Raw genomic sequence first — 20,373 nt, forward strand, 5'->3', positions numbered from 1 at the left:
GAAAGGTAGAGAAGGGTATACTACAATCCAGTAGTTGAAAGTTGAAGCTAGACAAATTCAGACTGGAAATAAGATATAATTTTTCAATGTTGAGTGGAATTAGCCATTGGATCAATTTACCCAGGGTTGTGATGGATTCTCCATCACTGACAACTTTAGAATGGAGATTGGATGTTCTTCTAAAAGATTTGCTGTAGGAATTATTTTGGGGAAGTTTTCTGGCCTCTGTTATTCTGGAGGTCAGACTAGATCAGTGGTGGGTAAATACTGGCCAGCAGATTGGTTAGCCCCTGGCAAGCTGCCATTGCTATATTTACCTGAGGATCTGCAGGTACAGTTGATTGCAGCTCCCATGGGCTGCGGATCTCCATTCCCGGCCAATGGGAGCTGCGGGAAGCAGTTCACACAGGGAAACCACTTCCTGCAGCTCCCATTGTCTGGGAATGGTGACCCATAGCCAATGGGAGCTGCAAGCACGTGTATCTGCAGAGGTGCTGATAAATACAGCAGCGATGGCACGCCAGGGACTGACCCTGGCGAACCGCCATTGTCTTATTGCCCACACCTGGCTTAGAAGATCATAATGGTCCCTCTTGATCTTAGAATCTATGAAAGTGTGAAAAGCTGATAATAAATGTAGATACTCTTTTAGGAGCTCTCAACAGTCTGTTACCCACCGTATAGTCATACAGAGGCTGCAACATACATAATAAGGTTTTACTCATATAGCGCCTATTCTCTGTGGATCTCAAAGGATGAGGCTACACTGCACCTATAGCTCAAAATAAGCTACACAATTTGAGCTAAACAGATTGCTTAGCTTATTTCAAGTCAATTTTGAAATAGCTTATTTCATAATTTAGCACTATCTACACAGAGCCAAATTTTGAAATAACCCGCTATTCCAAAACATCCCTTACTCTTCGTTGAATGAGGTTTACTGGGACATCGGAATAGTGGGCCCATTATATTACAAAATAATGGGCTTGCTGTTAAGGTGCTGGGTAGCTATTTTGGAATACTGGAGGTATCCCAAAATAGCGCTGCTGTGTAGACATAGCCAAAGTGTTTTACAGACATTTATTGATTCCTCACAAAACCCCTAGGACAGAGTTTCTTAAACTGTGTTTCGTGGCACACCGGTGTGCCATGAGGCAATTGGAGGTGTGCCATAGAGAACAACAGCATTCCAAATGGCCGCCCTTAATAGGACAGGTGACTTTTTTTTTTTTTTTTTTTTTTTTTTTTTTGCTCAATAACTTCCCCCGACCCTTTTTTCCCCTCAATAACTTTCCCCCTGACCTTTTTTCCCCTCCGACTATTTTTTTTTTTTGCTCAACCAAAGATCCTTGGTGTTCCTCATTAAAAAAAAATATTGTTTAGTGTTCCTTGGTCTTAAAAAGTTTAAGAAACACTGCCCTAGGGGAAATAGTATAGCCCTTTAAACTACATCCATTTTACAGCTGGAAAAACTGAGTCACAGACAAGTTAAGTGACTTGCCCAAGGTCACTGGCAAAGTCAGGAGTAGAACTCAGGAGTTTTGACCTTTGCCTAGCTGCTCTGATTTCTTATTTACTCTCCCTTCCTTAGCGTTACTATGAATTTCTTGGGCCAGATTCTTCCCCTCTTGCTCACCTTGATTAGCACATTACTGTGCGAATAATCCCATTGATTTCAACGGGACTCGCTATCAGAGTAACGTGCTACTTAACTCAAGTAAACTCCTATTCATTAACAGACACGCTAATTTGTTCCTTTGGCAAGAATTCCATTTGCACTGATGTTCTCTTCCAGCCCATACAGTCCTCTCTGCTTCTTGAGTCTATGCCGTACAGGTCAGTGCCATTTCCTATGAACTTGAATGGAGATTTTCCTGGGAAAACTTGCTTTCCTGTCAGATTTCCAACTGTTGATTTTCCCTGAGGAAAGTCAAATTATCCTTCAGCATTGTATCAGCAGATGTATGAAAAAACTGATCAGTCTCACAAGAAATGTCCAAACCAAATGGCTTCCTGTATTCTCAGTGCTGGGTATGGTACGAAACAAATCCCAGACTATTTTTCTTTTGCAAGTGAAAGGGCCAGTGTGAAATCAGGCATTGACCTCCACAACCTTGGAAAACAATTGTGATTTGGCGACTTGACCTTCTGCCGTCTATTGGGGATAGAGGCCAGTGGCCAAATTTAGAACAGTTCAGAGACACAACTAAATTTTTAACCATTTTGTAGGGAGTGTGTCAGAGGCAGTACGGAACTTGGCACAGGGTGTGGGACAGAAACTGAGCTCATTTACCTTGGTGTAAATCCAAAGGAGCTGCACTGAAGCCAACAGCACTACAAAAACTTTGAAAATTTGGGAGGTTGAGAATACAGGCTATTATGCTGACCAATACTAGCTCATTATTTCCTTGTGCCCAGCTCTCTGTCAGTATCCATCTGTTGTCTGTTTCCCTGTATTAGATTGTGATCTGTTTCAGGGAAGAGATTGTCTTTTTATTCAGTGTTTATATATCTCTAGACTATGATGGTAATATTATATTTCTGGCTCTACACTGACGTACTACTGAAATCACAATTCTGTTTCCTTAGTAGAGAAGGAGTTCACAATACGCACTGAAAATGGAAAATTTTGATCTCCAGGCTTTGATCAAGCCATGGTGGGAAAAAGCTTCTTTAAGGGCATGTCTACACTAGGAAATGATTTTGAAATAACTCCCAAAATAATTATTTTGAAATTAATGTTCTTCCCCGAGGAAAGCAGGAGTGCAGATTTCAAAATAATCAGCCTGTTATTTCGAAATAACGGGCTTGGTAGTGTGGATGCTCCGCTTATTATTTCAAAATAAGGGGAATTATCTCAAAACGACTCCGTAGTGTAGAGCTAAACTGGACTAATTGGTAACATTTTTAAAACTGGATTCTTCCACTGATTCACCTCCAGGAATATGGATGGTGGTTAGTACTGTACCTGTGTTAAAACTACAGAATATGCATATTGTGTGTAATATGGTGTTCTACAGTAAAGATACAAAACTGCAGCTTTCGTTAGTGTTGCCACACTGTTTTGAGATCTTACTGGAGAAAATTTAAGGTATTTTTAAATAAGCCTATTTAGGCACATTGATAGCTGTAATAAACAAGGCACAAATCTGAAACTTTCTAAGATGTATTTGCAGGTTGTGTTACCAAAAGTCCCCAGTTTGCAAGTTATGTAAGCCCATGCCGCACTTTAAGCACATTACCAGGCTGTTGAAGTCAATGGGACAATTCACATGCTTAAAGTGAGGCACACATTAAACACCATGCTGAATTAAGGCCCACATGAAACTTTTCCTTTTTAACCGGTGCAGATAATAAAAAAGCCCCTGTCTGAGTATCTAGCGCTTTTCCTTGGCAGATCTCAAAGCGCATCATAAAGATGGGTAAGGATCATTCCCCCTATTTTACAGATGCACAAATTGAAGCAGAAAGCCTTGAAACCCCACAGCCAAGAACACGGGACGGGGCAAGGTACAGGCAGGAATAGACCTGTCCCTTATTTTCTGAAGGTTTAGCTTAACACTAGGGCTGTCAATTGACCTGCATTAAAGCCTGCGATTAATGCAAGACAGGATTAACGCATTCATTTTTTTAACGTGTTAATCATAGGCCTTAATGCTGCGCTGTCCCTTTGAAGTACTGCTCCGGTGCTTTAAAGGAGCAGCACATTAGGAGCAGCACTTCAAAGGGGCAGCACAAGCTGATCCCCGGCTCCTAATGCACTGCCCCTTTAAAGTGCTAAAATGGCGTCCCCAGCTGATCCCAGGCTCCTAATGCACTGCCCCCTGGAAACGCTTTCACGGTGCTTCTAAGGGGCAGTGCTGCATGGAGCCCACGGTCAGCTGGGGACTCCAGCTGATCCCAGGCTCCATGCAGCGCTGCCCCTTGAAACGCCACTGTGGTGTTTCAAAGGGAGGCACGCGCAATTAATCGCACAATTAATCACGATTAAATTTTTTAATCGCGTGATTAATCACGATTGCTTTTTTAATCGCTTGACAGCCCTACTTTAACACTGCCGGAATCCAGGCAGTGATAAGAATCCAGGAAGTGATTGTTCATTGAATACTTGTAACATATGCACTGAACTGTACCTAGTGATTGGGTGTCAGATAGTAGATCCAGAGAGAGAGGGAATAAATAGGAAGAGAAAAGCCCTGCTTTCTCTTGCATTTCATTTATGATTAATTCAGTGTGTACCATCTCTCTGCCTCGAAGCCCTTACTGTTTATGTATCCGCTGGTTTTCCAGCGGAGAGTGATACCCTGCTCTCAATTCTGCATTTTTTTTCCCTTATAAAGGCATTTCTCCCTTTTCAGCAGCGAAACCACTGGTGACTGGAGTGTCTGTGACCTTTGGGCTGCCAAACTCCCACTAACTAAATAAAAGCAGCCCAAGAGGGAGAGAGTTAGCATAAATCACCTCCCTTGACAGAGACCACCTGGTATACGCTCACTGCATGGAGGTACCCAGTCTGTCTGAAGCTGCTGACTTTGCACTATGGTGCATTTTATGGACACCGCTGGGGAGATACATGGTGTTTACACAAGGAATGGAAAGTTCGGTTTTACTGAATGTATCTGACTTCCCTAGCTAGCTGGGGGCAGTTCTTTCACAAGCTAAATAAAGAGAATGGAGAAGCTGATGGTGCCTCTAATATTCATTCAAACTAATGGGGAAATGATGGTGAACTTTCTCAAATGTGATGTGCAACAGGCATTTGTGAACCTTTCAGATCTATCTCCTCTCACTAATAGGGTTCCTCCGAGACTGTCATTGGTTAAGACCAGGTGGAGGAGAACAGTTTAATATCCATTACAGGACTAAATCCTTCTTAACAACAGGGAGATGGACTCAGTCAGATAGGTCTACTCCATCTCTAACTACCATGATCTCACAAAATCTGTATTTATCAGTGTTCGTGTCGCTCTCAATACAGAAGTGCAATGCTGTGGGATTCAAACTCTACCCTAGAACCTCACCACCACCCTGGTAAAGGACAATATACAAGAGATGGTACAACAGTGTCAGAACACAAGTTCTACAGATGCAACATTATAGCTGGCCTTGTGGAAGTGGAAGTTAAAGGCCTGGTAGCTTGACTTAGAAAGAGCAAATACAATGCTGGTGTCTCCCTCAGAGAAAGACTAATGTTGTGGGAATGTCTTGTGTTTTCCTAGGTATGCATGAACAGCTCCCATTAGCACCACGGTGGGGTAAAAAGAGGTCCGGGGCATTGTTATATTACCGGTAATGCTATTTTTTTCATTCTTTCCTTCCATAACATCAGTGATGATAATAATAATATGAATTCTACAGCTTTCCGTGCTCCAGGATCCTTAAAAAATGTTTTTTTTTAAATAACAAAAATTATAACAAAAAAAAGACACTTGCAAAACAGTAACAGCTAATATAAATTTAAGGAGGTCTAGGATACAAAGACAAAGCAGGAAAATGAAGTGGAAGAAAAGGATACATGCATAAGGCTGTCAATAATCATTTCAACAAACACCCTTAAAGGGGAATAGTTTTAGGCAAAGTTGCTACAAATGGGGAATGGGAGGGGAGTTTCCCATCCTTTTCCCCATTTTGTTTTAAATTTTAAAAATGTTAACCATAGCTGGCTGAAAAATAGCAAGGAAGTCTGAACATTTTACCAAAACTCCCCCTAATTGTGATTTGTTCTGAATTTAGGTGATATTAGATATTTTTCGAAAGCAGGGTGGGAGCTACTGAGATGGATTTTTGGAGAGGAGTCATTTTTCACAACTTAGAGATTGTCACAGCAAAGACACAACCAAAGGTCAGCCAAAGATATTATAGGGAAACCCTGAAGACAGATAGGGTAGGACCCTATGTTCCCATGAAGACAAGAAGGTGTTGAATGCATCCAGGGCCCACACTGTTACAAACTTTAAAAATCAACACTGTCATCTTGCAACCAATCCACCATTTTGTGGGAAACCACTATAAGGAACACAGGCTGGCCTAATGACCTTGAATCAAAGCCTCATGAAATCAGCGGAAAAACATCTATAGACCTCAACAGGCTTTGCATGAGGTGCAATATGATGGACGTTTTTCCAATCAATGAGCGAATAGGCTCTCACCATCCATGCCAACGGCTGGACTTTTCTTGCAGATGGTATCAATTATCGCCTTCAAACAACAGCTCCGACTCGTCGCAATAATCATTTGAAGCTACTAATCACCACTAAGGAGATGAGAGAGCTTGGAAAGAACCCAACTGGAGGAGTTCCTCATGGTAGCTTTAGTTCAGAATAAAGTGCTCCTTTTGGAGTGGCAGTGTTGTCCAGTGGCTATGGTGAATCAAGAGATTTGGCGCTAGAGTCACAAAAAGACTTAGGAGCTTGGCTGACATTTTGGGTGTCTAAATCCCAGAATCAGGCCTCACAGGGATTCTCCCCCTCCTCTCCCCCGATTATCTGTCCTCAGATGCTGTAGGTATCTAAATTTGCTTGGGGCCTACATCTTGGCAGTAAAAGTCCACTAGCCACCCTATGCATCTGCCTATTAGTATGTGCACTGTCCGGACACCTAAGCTCCAGGGCAATATTGTGAACCAGGAGAAGATAGGTGTTTCTCTGTCTAACCCACCTGAGCAGCCCAATCTGGTAACTCTGCTCAGAGCTCCCCGCTTGGATTGGACCCCTTCTTCATACAGAATGAAAGAATCAGCGGGTGAGAGAGGCAGAGAAGGTCTGGTTACATCACTCATCTTGGAGGTGGGAGACCTGGATCCAGTCTCCTTTCTCTGATGACCTTGTTTTATTATTTATCCACAGGGGACCAGCTTCAACTGGAGAGACTACGGGAGTCCTGCAGCAGAATGTCCCATGGTTCAAAGGCTGGAGCACACCCCTGAGAGGTGGCAAACCCTCTCTCCTTCCCAGCCAGAGGGGGGTTCGCCCCCATCCTAGGTGAATAAACAAACTGCTGGACTAAAAATGATGAAAGTGTTTGGCAGGCCCACTGCCGGGATGGGGGGAGGGAGCAAAGGAGCACCAGCGTCAAGCAATTCAAAAGGGCCGGGACTCCCAGCTGCTGTAACTTGCTATTGTGGCAATCATAGAATCATAGAGTACTAGGACTGGAAGGGACCTTGAGAGGTCATCGAATCCAGTCCCCTGCAATGGTGGTGATCAGAGCCCTGGGCCCTTTAAATTGCCGCCATAACCTTGGGCGGTGCATTCTGGGTGGTGTTGAAGGGCTGGCAGAGGGAGGGGCTAACCCCAGCCTCACCCCTTCCACCTGAGGCCCCACCCCTTCCACCTGAGGCCCCACCCCTTCCACCTGAGGCCCCACCCCTTCCACCTGAGGCCCAGCCCCTTCTGGGGGGCATGGAGCCACCACCCCATCTTGCCCAGCAATTTTGTCAGCCCTTCTGCTGCTGGCATCCTCTCGCATCCCCTTCCTCCCCCACTTCTTGCAAAAAGGGCATAGGAACCCAATGCCAAGGAGGTTTGCAGCTGAGAACCCAAAGCAAAGGAGACATCTCCATGCAGCCTAGACTTAGGTGTCATCGAACTCCCCAAGGGCAACAGAGTTGAGGACACAGCCCTAGCCCTGGTTAGCTTAGGCAAGGGAGGCACCTAGCATCCTGGCTTTAGTGATCCCATTCTGAAGAAGAGCCTGCCTCTCTCCAGGCATTGGACAGGGAGCTGAGACACTTAACTCAGGCTCTGTGAATCTCCAGGATGTTCCAGGTGCTAACGAGTTAGAGGTGGGGATGCTAAGCATTGCTGCACCTAAGTTTCTTAATTTCCGCATCAAAAGCTATGCATTGGACACATCCAACCCATTTAATTAGCCTCATTAACACAGGGCCATACAACTGACAAGTACTTCTTCTGCTGTTATATATATTTCTTGGTTTCTGTTATTTTCTCTCCAGTTCATCTGATGAAGGGGGTTTTGCCCATGAAAGCTCGTGATTCTATATATTTTGGTTTGTCTCTAAGTGCCACGGGGCCACTTGCTATTTCCTAAGTTTCTTGGTAAGGCTAGTCCATTTATAGCTTTGTTACTGACTTGCTGCATGACCTTGGGCTGTTTAACCATGTGTTATGCAATGCCCGATAGAACAGGGCAGTGATCTCCACTGGCGTCTCGATGAAATATCAGTAACAATTGGTCGCAGCTCTCTCTCTTCTATGCAAAATTTAAATTCCTTAAAGAACTGACCCTGTCCAACAGCTGTTGTTTTGCTGCTGGCTGTGACCACCAGAAGTCAGTAGACCAAGTTCTCTGTGCTTCGTTTTCCCCACCTACACACCTGGGATAATGATATCTCCTTTCTTAAGGCGCTTTGAGATAAAAAATGCTCTATGAGAGCTAGGAATTATTAGGAGTCTGAAGTGCTTGAAACCTCACAAAGCAGCTCTCTCTAATGAGAGTTGCAGGGCACTTTTGCAGATTGGAAAGGTTTGCATAGTTTGGATAATCTCTAGATAAGCATCTGAACTTTTGGATGCGTCTCTCGGCTGAATCTAAATTCCAAACGTGCTGAGATTTGCTTGTTGTCTCTGCAGACAGTATAAGCAAATAAAGAGTTGCACTGAATGTACTGTAATGAGCTGTCTGTACACCACTGCCCTCTACTGGAATGGAATCAGAGCTGCTGTACTGTGTGCCATAGGCCCCCTACTGCTAATTAATGACAAGGAGTGTCTGTTAGCTACAGTGGAAGGGGCCTGTGTTTTCATAGAATCATAGGGTTGGAAGAAACCTAGGGAGGTCATCGAGTCCAGCCCTCTGCCCAAAGCAAGACCAACTCTTTTGTGGAACAAGAGTATCCAAATTCTGTTCCCACTGTCACAGCGTTGCACAAATTGTCCATACTATGAAGAACAGCATCAGTCCCAGGAGCGCAACTAGCTGTTCTGGGGGGGCATGCAAGATATGACTTTGGGCTCCCCTCTTTTCTTACAGTTCATCTCTTGAGCATTACTGCTTAGCTAATGTTAATTATTTTACCCCCTCCCCTCAGTATACTAAAGAGTGACTAAATCTGCTTACATAGTTTTAATTGCGCCTAGTATTTCATTAAAAGAGCAACAAAAGAGTGACATTATGCAAGCCAAAAATCAGCACTTCCCAAGTTATTAATAAAATCAAGTGTCCAGTCATTTAAATTTGAGAGCAATCACCTGTGTTACTTAATAGCACATAAAATGATCCACCAGTTATTCACCACAGAGATTTGAGACGTACCTTTTACCGTAAACAGCAGCATTAGAATACTTACAGTGATAGGCTCACGTGTCTAGTTTTCAAGCCAGCCCATGTGTTTGAGTCTTGTGCAAAGGGGGTGGATGTGCTAACTGGGTGGCTCGTGCAAGCTTATGCTTAATTGAAATGGCCAGCAGGCTTGTTAAAAGCTCTTGGGCCATTGTAGACTTCAGATAATTTGGGGCGGAGGGCGGGCAGGGCAGGGGGATGATGGTGGGGGGGGGTCACAACAGAGGGGATATGGGAGGTGCAGGAATCAGGGCAGAGGGCTGGGGATGGGGGTCAGCGGAGGGAGCTGAGGGGGTAGGAGGCTCAGGGTATGGTGGTTTGGGGTGTTCAGGAATAAGGGCAGTGGATTGGGGATGGAATGCATGAATTGTGGCAGGAGGCTGGAGGTGGGGAGGTCAGAACAGGGGGCTGGAGGGATAGGAGTGAGTGTGTGTGTGTGGGGGGGCAAGGGTACCATTTCAGGAGAGTGGGGGGGGCTGCGGGTGCACATACTGGGTTGCTGCTGCTGTTCCGCTTCCCCTGATGATCAGGGAGTGAAGGGAAGAGCTCAGCTTGTGTGAACTCTGCTCTACCCCTCCCTGGGGGCAGCCAGGAGCCGGAGGAAGGCACACACGCTGCACACTTTCCCCTCACTCCCTGACTGTTATGGGAAGGGAAGAGCAGCAGGGTTCCGGGTGCAGACAGCTGTATCCCCCGCTACCATCCCTAAAGGGTGCTGGGGAGGATCTAAAGGTTGGGGCAGCCCTGGACCGGGGGGGCATGCATACTCCCAGCTAGCCCCTTTCACCTGCCTGGCTGCCTGCTTCTTACCATGTATGTTGAATAGTCATAGAGAGGTAGCCGTGTGAGTCTGATCTTGCTAAAACAAAAGGAAAAACTATGTAACACTTTAAAGACTCACAAGATGGTTTAATGGGTGATGAGCTTTCATGGGCAGACCCACTTTCTCAGATCATCTTCTGGAAGAGAATTGGCATGACCATATATACCAAAGGAATACAGTGAGAAAAGTGAACACATTATTAAACTGACAAATCAGATTTAGTACAGAAGGTGGGGTGAGGGAGAGGGAGAGAGGGAGGGAACAGCAATTTATGAGTCAATGAATGGCTAATCAGGGGTGATAAGTGGGGAAGCTATAAGGGAGCTATAAGCTATAAGCTTCCCCACTTATCACCCCTGATTAGCCATTCATTGACTCATAAATAGCTATTCCCTCCCACCCTCTCCCTCACCCCACCTTCTGTACTAAATCTGATTTGTCAGTTTAATAATGTGTTCACTTTTTTCATTGTATTCCTCTGGTATATATGATCATGCCAATTCTCTTCCAGAATATGATCTGAGAAAGTGGGTCTGGCCCACGAAAGCTCATCACTTATTAAACCATCTTGTTAGTCTTTAAAGTGCTACATAGTTTTTCCTTTTGCTTCTTACCAAGGCAGCCTGCAGGAGTGCCCAAGGAACCCAGCTGGGAGCAGCTGTAGCTGAGCTCCTCAGCCAATCAGCAGCCTCTTGCCAAAGCACCAGCTTCCACATCTGGATTTGGGCCCCTCTGTGGCTAGGGGGCCCTCATGCACGGCCTGTCCTGTATGCCGCCTAGTTGCACTCATGAAGCCAGGAAGTCCTGGGTGGCCACAGATTTGTTCCAATGCTTGATCACCAGCGCACCCAGACAATACATGCAAATAAAAGCAAACATGCAGTGGTTGCTTTGGTTTCCAGATCTAAAATCATTTTGTCAGAGTTAAATGTCCTAAGTGAGCAGGAGGAGTTTCTATGTTCCACCACCACCATTAGGCCAGATTTTTTTTTCCTGGAGCCCCTTCAGCTGTGGGATACCAGTGAGCGTGCCAGAAAGAGAAAATTCTTCAGTGACGTAAACGCAGTAATGACACTTGTTAGTGGTATGTGCTTTCTTTGCCAGCGGAGAGGAAAGAAAATCAGATTTTGTTCAACACAGTGTCTCGATATTCCCTCTCATTAAAAAAAAAAAAAGAGCCCAAACAAAACCCAAGCTTTTCCATATAGTTTACTATGTCCATGGACTCAATTTAGTAGCTTTGCATGTTCTTAGATAAAGATTTGGTTCATTAAAGTTTACAGAGTTACATTTAATTGACAGGCTGCCCTGAGTTGTTAGAACCGAGATCTCTCTGTAAAGTTCTAGACAGCCAGGACATTAATTGCATTATTTTCTTTGCAGATAAAACGTATGTGGTGGAGCCAGCATCGTCAGATAAAAAATAGATAAGATCAAACCTTGTCTTTAAATTGCAGATCTCCTGCCCTGAGAAAATATGGGTCTCAGATTACACTGTAGGTTTTAATAGGCTTTGGAGATTTTGCCTAAGCATAATGGTAAAAAATGTAGATCTCCAAGATCCTGGAGGAGCAGATGCACTGTGTTTGTGTGGTAGTCAGCAGTTTCAGATAAGGGGCAGAGGGTATTCTGGTCTGTTCGCTGCTTTGCTCAAGTTTTCCACATAAAAAGTGCACTCTCTCCTTCAGGAAAAGGACTGTAGTCTCTTTAATAAACATGAAAGTTGGCCCTTATGCCCAGTCTAATTCTCCACGCAGTCTGTGATCCAAAACATTCTTCCAAGGGGAAAAAAAGGGGGGATGGTGCAGGAAAGATTGAGTAAGGGAGTAAAGATGTGCTCTGGAAAAACACAGCTGTAGTTATAGGAGGGGAATTAATCTTGAGAAGCCTTCTGTAGCAATTTCATCCATCAACCATGACATTGGTGCCATTATTAGAGAAGATGGAAAATTAAATTGCAAAATTATCTGTTCTGTTTCATTGACTTCCCTCCCTCCTCCCTTTTCATTCCAGGCACCATTTGCTGCAATACCAGTCGCAGTTGGCAGTATATTATTAAAAGCACCTGGCCATTAAAGGAAATCAGATCACAGGGCATGTTCGTTAGCTGTGCTGGTCTGAAAATCAAAGGCCAAATTGTTGCGCTGAAGGATAAAAGCTCCCACAGACCTTGATTCAGCAAAGCACCAAAGCGGGTGCCTAAATGCTTTGCTGAATCAGGGCCTCCAAACCAAGAAACTCTTTGTTAGACACGCTAAGATTCACCGGAATGTTCCATCAGGAGGAGACGGGTTGTCTCTCTATGGAATGGCTTTGCCAGCCGGCACCCACTGGTAAGCACCTGAACCCTCTGTGGGAACATACTTGGCACAGATGAGCTGTGGTGTGGCTACCTGCAGTTCCATGGATACACTTCTAGGTCTATTCTATGTGTACACAGACTGGGAATCACAGCCCTAGCTCAGCATGTCAATGAAGCATCAGAATCATGTTGAACTCCCACCTTCTCCTGGATAGTCCTATAGTGCCAGTGCACTACTCCTAGAGATCCTACAGTCCTGACGTGTGGATTTAGCAACCGTAATCCACACTTGCATGTCCTTCAGGCTTCAATGCTTCAACAGTGCTATACTTAGTGTAACCTGCACACCTGGGCTATGTCTACACTGGCATGATTTCGCTCAAGAACTCTTTTACGGAAGAGTTCTTGTGCAAAAGCATCCATGCCAGTGTAGACGCTCTCTTGCACAAGAAAGCACTGATGGCCATTTTAACCATAGGGTTTTCTTGCACAAGAAATTCATATTGCCTGTCTACACTGGCCTCTTGTGCAAGAACAGTTGTGCAAGCGGGCTTATTCCTGAGCGGGAGCATCATAGTTCTTGCGCAAGAAGTACTGATTTTTTACATTAGAACGTCAGTGTTCTTGCGCAAGAACTCACGGCCAGTGTAGACGGGCAGCAAGTTTTTGCGCAAAAGCAGTTGCTTTTGCGCAAGATCGCACCAATGTAGTGTCAGCCGATGGTCAGGGCAGTGCATGTGTGTGTAATACACCCAAGTCTTCAACTGCTGAGACACAAGGCCCCGTCGCAGTGGGCAGTCTAGGTGAGACTGACGGGCACCCCGAGGAGTTTAACGTCCGTGTCTTTACCGCTAGGATTGGGATCCCTTTGCGGCGGGCAGCCAACAGGCCAACAGACACCCCAGAGTTTACAGGGAGAGCCTATTACACCTCAGATTTTGACTGCTAGGATACATGATCCCTTCACAGAGGGCAGCCTGGGGAGGCTGAGAGATGCCCCCAACGGATCTGTCTCCTGGAAGCGACACGATCCAATGCTCAAGCTCTCCCTATATCTATCCCTTATGACCGGCTGGAGTTCTTTTTAAAATTGTGCTTGGTTCTGTTACAGCAACTGAAGGAGTCAGGTCACAGCTTAAACAGTTACAATTTTATTGTTACAGGGTAAACTTAGCTGTTAAATGTGTTACAGATAACACAGCCACTACAAAGGACAGGACAGAAATTACACTAAGAAGTCACTTACAGGTACCATGAAACCCTTTTGGTTCTCTGAGCTCTTATTAAATGCATGAAAAATAGACACCTAGCAGGTATATATTCTCACCCCTGCCTTCCAGACTTGGCATGGCCAGCGTCTTTCTCTCAATCCCTCGGGAAGAAGTAGGGCGAGGTTGGGCATCCCACAGACCTTGGGAGTCAATCAATACCTGCCAGCAGGTGTAGATGATTGGCGCTCCAATGGGGTGGGCTACTAAAAACTTCTTTATACCCCTTGGGTCACGTAGGCTTCTTCCTGGTCTCAAGTGGCCAATTAGGAAAAATGGCTTTGAACACCAAGTTTCCCACGAAGGGTGCAAAGCATTATTTACACCTGGGAAAATGCAGACAATGGGCACCTCTGGTATGTGATGGGCGAAGATTCCTCTCCTGGGACAGTGCAGGCATGTCAATTACTGGTACTAGCCATCAGGGCGTCAGGAGGCCCCGGGTCGTCAGCTATCCCATTTACTGTCTAGTTTCTGTTTATGGTAGAGTCAGGGACAGGCAGCACACCTGCGTTCCCAGGGCATCAAAGGCTGACTGACTTTCTCTTGCTTTCTGGGGGGGGGGGAACAAGATGGGGTTCATGTCTGGCTACATGTAGACACAGCCCTGCTGGGTATGGTGTATTGTTCCAACTAGCTGAATAGTAGTAGAGAGGTAGCCATGTTAGTCTGATCTTGCTAAAACAAAAGGAAAAACTATGTAGCACTTTAAAGACTAACAAGATGGTTAAGAACATAAGAACGGCCGTACTGGGTCAGACCAAAGGTCCATCTAGCCCAGTATCCTGTCTGCCGACAGTGGCCAGCACCAGGTGCCCCAGAGAGGGTGGACTGAAGACAATGATCAAGCAATTTGTCTCCTGCCATCCCTCTCCAACCTCTGACAAACAGAGGCCAAGGACACCATTTTATCCCCTGGCTAATAGCCTTTTAGGGACCTAACCTCCATGAAATTATCTAGCTTCTCTTTAAACTCTATTATAGTCCTAGCCTTCCCAGCCTCCTCTGGCAAGGAGTTCCACAGGTTGACTACACGCTGAGTGAAGAAGAACTTTCTTTTATTAGTTTTAAACCTGCTACCCATTAATTTCATTTGGTGTCCTCTAGTTCTTCTATTATGGGAACTAATAAATAACTTTTCTTTATCAGCCCTCTCATACCACTCATGATTTTATATACCTCTATCATATCCCCCCTCAGTCTCCTCTTTTCTAAACTGAAAAGTCCCAGTCATAGAATCATAGAATCATAGGACTGGAAGGGACCTCGAGAGGTCATCGAGTCCAGCCCCCCGCCCTCAAGGCAGGACCAAGCTCCGTCTACACCATCCCTGACAGATGTCTATCTAACCTGTTCTTAAATATCTCCAGAGAGGGAGATTCCACCACCTCCCTTGGCAATTTATTCCAATATTTGACCACCATACAGTTAGGAATTTTTTCCTAATGTCCAATCTAAACCTCCCCTGCTGCACTTTAAGCCCATTACTCCTTGTCCTGTCCTCAGAAACCAAGAGGAACAAATTTTCTCCTTCCTCCTTGTGACACCCTTTATTTGAAAACCGCTATCATGTCCCCCCTTAATCTTCTTTTTTCCAAACTAAACAAGCCCAGTTCATGAAGCCTGGCTTCATAGGTCATGTTCTCTAGACCTTTAATCATTCTTGTCGCTCTTCTCTGTACCCTTTCCAATTTCTCCACGTCTTTCTTGAAATGTGGCGCCCAGAACTGGACACAGTACTCCAGCTGAGGCCTAACTAGTGCAGAGTAGAGCGGCAGAATGACTTCACGAGTTTTGCTTACAACACACCTGTTGATACAACCTAGAATCATATTTTGCTTTTTTTGCAACAGCATCACACTGTTGACTCATATTCAACTTGTGGTCCACTATGACCCCTAGATCCCTTTTCGCCACGCTCCTTCCTAGACAGTCGCTTCCCATCTAGTATGTATGGAACTGATTGTTCCTTCCTAAGTGGAGCACTTTGCATTTCTCTTTATTAAACCTCATCCTGTTTACCTCTGACCATTTCTCTAACTTGCTAAGGTCATTTTGAATTATGTCCCTATCCTCCAAAGAAGTTGCAACCCCACCCAGTTTGGTATCATCTGCAAACTTAATAAGCGTACTCTCTATCCCAATATCTACATCATTGATTAAGATATTGAACAGTACGGGTCCCAAAACAGACCCTTGCGGAACTCCACTTGTTATCCCTTTCCAGCAGGATTTAGCACCGTTAACAACAACTCTCTGACTACGGTTATCCAGCCAATTATGCACCCACCTTATCGTGGCCCTATCTAAGTTATCTTTGCCTAGTTTATCAATAAGAATATCATGCGAGACCGTATCAAATGCCTTACTAAAGTCTAGGTATATGACATCCACCGCTTCTCCCTTATTCAAGGCTCGTTATCCTATCAAAGAAAGCTATCAGATTAGTTTGGCATGACTTGTTCTTCACAAACCCATGCTGGCTATTCCCTATCACTTTATTACCTTTCAAGTGTTTGCATATGATTTCCTTAATTACCTGCTCCATTATCTTCCCCGGGACAGATGTTAAACTGACCGGTCTGTAGTTTCCTGGGTTGTTCTTATTCCCCTTTTTATAGATGGGCACAATATTTGCCCTTTTCCAGTGTTCTGGAATCTCCCCTGTCTGCCATGATTTTTCAAAAATCATAGCTAAAGGCTCAGATACCTCCTCTATCAGCTCCTTGAGTATCCTGGGATGCATTTCATCAGGACCTGGTGACTTGCTGACATCTAACTTTCCTAAGTGATTTTTAACTTGTTCTTTGTGTATCCTATCTTCTAAACTTACCCTCTCTCTGCTTGTATTCACTACGTTAGGCACACCTCAAGACTTCTCTGTGAAGACCGAAACAAAGAAGTCATTGAGCATCTCTGCCATTTCCAACTTTCCTGTTACTGCTTCTCCCTCCTCACTAAGCAGTGGGCCTACCCTGTCCTTGGTCTTCCTCTTGCTTTTAATGTATTTATAAAAGGTCTTCTTGTTTCCCTTTATGCCTGTAGCTAGTTTGGTCTCATTTTGTGCCTTTGCCTTTCTAATCTTGCCCCTGCATTCCCGTGTTGCTTGCCTATATTCATCCTTTCTTATTTGTCCTAGTTTCCATTTTTTATATGACTCCTTTTTTATTTTGCTTTAACCTCTCCTCATGTGGGACCCGTTCCAAACCCCTAATCATTTTAGTTGCCCTTTTCTGAACCCTTTCCAAGGCCAAAATATCTTTTTGAGGTGAGGAGACCACATCTGTACACAGTATTCAAGATGTGGGCGTACCATAGTTTTATATAGGGGCAGTAAGATATTCTGTGTCTTATTTTCTATCCCTTTCTTAATAATTCCTAGCATCCTATTTGCCTTTTTGACAGCTGCTGCACACTGTGTGGAAGTTTTCAGAGAACTGTCCACGATAACTCCAAGATCTCTTTCCTGATTTGTCATAGCCAAATTAGCCCCCATCATACTGTACGTATAGTTGGGGTTATTTTTCCCGATGTTTAATAGGTTTAATAAGTGATGAGTTTTTGTGGGCCAGACCCACTTCTTCACAAGGAAAAACCTGTCAGTTTGCATTTCAACCTACCTAGACATAGTCTTAACGACCTTACTACATGCATCTTACTTCAAAGAGACTTTAATACCAGATTACAGAGAGAAACTTCAGAACTTTCATTCATGCTTAAATTTGACACTTTACGAATGGACCTTAACAAAGATGCTAATACCTTACGCATTATAAAGACAGCTTCCCCACTTATCACCCCTGATTAGCCATTCATTGACTCATAAATAGCTATTCCCTCCCTCTCTTTCCCTTGCCCCACCTTCTGTTCTAAATCTGATTTGTCAGTTTAATAATGTGTTCACTTTTTTATTGTATTCCTTTGGTATATATGATCATGCCAATTCTCATCCAGAATATGATCTGAGGAAGTGGGTCTGGCCCACGAAAGCTCATCACCTATTAAACCATCTTGTTAGTCTTTAAAGTGCTATATAGTTTTTCCTTTTGTTCCATCTAGTGGCACTGAGACCACTGACAAACAGAATCACGAGTCTGCTCTACAACCCTTGGCTTGCAGCCAACTGGCTTTTAGCTCGTGGTAGAGACTCATTCTCTAAGCTCCAGATATCCCAGGTTCAATTCCGTGTGCAGATGACCACAGTGTGCTGGTATTACCTTAGGAATCCTTGAAGAAGATGGACCTGGTACCACATGTGGCAGCCTCCCGTCTAAACAACACTGGCCAATACAAAGACACCGCCCTTGTGCTCTGGCATCCTGGAGGATACCAAGTCAAGTTCACAATACTGGTCTTGATCTTCAAAGCCTTATTGAGATGAATGCCTCACCTCCTCAAGACCGCTTCATCGCCATCCCTGGCATGCAGTAGATCTCTCCATAGCAAAGGTTCAGACACGTAGGAACTGGAGATAAAGCTTTCCTGGCAGAGTGCCCACCCAAAAGAGTTGAGTAAGACCACAGACCGCAGGACCTCCACCTCTTTGACTTTGGCTCTTCCACAGTCACGGACACATGACTGTGCTAATATCAAGCAAACATCCTGCCCCTTGTGCGTCTAACGGCACCTCCAGGAGTTAGAAGGAAGGCGTGGAGGAGAGAAATTAATCCTCATTTTGTCCCTTTTGCTCCATTCCATGGTGCCCAGACTCCAGGGTGATGGATAAAGTATGAAAATGTACATTGGAAGGAATAGAATCAAAGGAAAGAAACTCAATAGCAGCATCAACATGAGGAAAAATAAGTATCAGTAGCTGGTTGTGGGGTGAGTTCTCTGTCTTGGCCCCTTTACACTGCTCTAGTAATAGAAAGGGGCAGAAAAAGTCCCCGCCAGTAAAAAACCTAGGGTAATTCTGTCATAACGCGATTAAAAAGGGAATGAGATACATTTATGGAAGATAGGGTGATGAATGGCTATTAGCCAGAATGGTCAAGGATGCAACCACATGTTCCAGGTGTTCCTCAGCCTCTGGCTTCTAGAAGCTGGGACTGGATGACAGCAGATGGTTCACTTGATAATTGCCGTGAGTGATGGATATAAGAGGTGAGGGAAGGCAATGCCTTCCCATACTGCCAGATATGGCCCCGCTCACTCTCTAACCCTTCAACACAATTCCTGGGTTTCAGCCACACTGAGACTGGGGTCACGTGCCATCCACCCTACCTGTGCTCCGGGGTGGCTTGGGCTGTGTGCTGCCCACCGTCCCTGTGCTCTGGGGCTGAGAAGGCTGGGGTTGTGTGCTGCCTGCTCTCCCTTCCCTTGGACTAGGGAGGCTCCCAGGGGCAAGTGGGGCAGTGGAGGCTTGCCCGTGTAATGGGGGGAGCTTGACTGCTGTGCGGGGGTGGGGCCTGGAACAAACGGGACAAGGCACCCGCAGCTTTACGTTCAGCCACCACCCATGATAACTGCTCTGTTCTGTTTATTCCCTCTGTATCTGGCACTGGGCACTGTCAGAGCACAGGATAATGGGCTAAGATGGACCATTGGCCTGAACCCATGTGGACATTCTTATGTTCTTATAAACTACATACTCTTGTAATATGGAGTATGCCAAGATTGCAGGCAAGGGCCTTTTACCCCCTGCAGAAAGCCATGCTTTGCAAATATTCATGTGTCAACCTAAAAACCGCCACCATAAAAGAGTTACTGAAGTCTTTTAGGGTTTTTTTGCTGGAAATACTGATCATAGACTTTCCATTGTTTGACATTTCCAGATTTGTCTGCACTTGGAGGTTTTGCAAAAGATTTTCATTCATAAGAGATTAGCAGAAGCCTGTCAAAGTTCAGACACAAATTCCCTGTTTACTAGTTATGCAATCCCTTTTTTCTTCAGCATAAACATAGCTGATCATTTTATATCCTCTGTATATTGTTTCTTAATATGAATGAAGTGAAGCAGGCTAACCAGTAGTCATCCGGATTATTACCGAACGTAAACTTACAGTGGGCTCTGAAGTGTTTAGCTATGTAAACTGTGAAAACGACTATAATTATGTAAGGAGAACACACTCATATTGTTAACACTTAGCATTCAATATGTTTCAAAAATTAGGAAGAGGATATTTTTGTGGCATAGAAATTTGATTTGTTAACTTTGCTTTAAAAAAAAGTCATCACACTGGACAAATGTTAAATCTGCTGCTACGTCATCCAAGAAAAAGAAAACCTGTATGGTTGCATTTAAAAGCGAGAGTAGATATTTGTGTTCAAATAAGTGGAATAGAAAAAAATATTGTCCCATTTTTGCCAAAAATATTAAGACTGACATTTGTTTTTTATTCTCTTTTAATTAAATCACTTCTATAAACCACTCAAAAGATTTAGTTTATTTAGTGACAATTAGTTTATGATGTTTCTGAAGTGGATTTAGATTTAAGCGATAAAATGACAAGCCAAAATGACCATCATAATGGAAAAAAATGGTTCATATTTGGCTGTCCATAGCACAAATGACAGATTACTGCCCATCACCAATAAGCAAGAGGAAGAAAACATAGTAGGATATGTGTTTGTACACATAAGCTAGACCACAAGACATGCCACAATACATTTGTATAAGGTAGATTGTATAAGGTAGATTGTATAAGGTAGATTTTTGCTTCCTTTCATTAGTGGGAAGA

At 44.3% G+C, this 20,373-nt stretch overlaps 1 long non-coding RNA gene across 4 annotated transcripts in view; it reads left to right on the top strand.

Moving 5' to 3' along the window:
• Positions 1-7,001, top strand: part of LOC102455610 (uncharacterized) — a 145,443-nt gene extending 138,442 nt beyond the window's left edge. For 3 of the 4 annotated variants that reach the window (XR_003086983.2, XR_003086982.2, XR_012906639.1), the window contains 2 exons: positions 5,220-5,289; positions 6,846-7,001. This is a non-coding gene — a long non-coding RNA (uncharacterized LOC102455610). The remainder of the gene's footprint in view (positions 1-5,219; positions 5,290-6,845) is intronic. The other variant, XR_012906638.1, reaches the window with a different exon arrangement.
• Positions 7,002-20,373: the final 13,372 nt, after the last annotated feature.

Source organism: Pelodiscus sinensis, chromosome 12, assembly GCF_049634645.1.
Source record: "Pelodiscus sinensis isolate JC-2024 chromosome 12, ASM4963464v1, whole genome shotgun sequence".
Taxonomy (NCBI): domain Eukaryota; kingdom Metazoa; phylum Chordata; order Testudines; family Trionychidae; genus Pelodiscus; species Pelodiscus sinensis.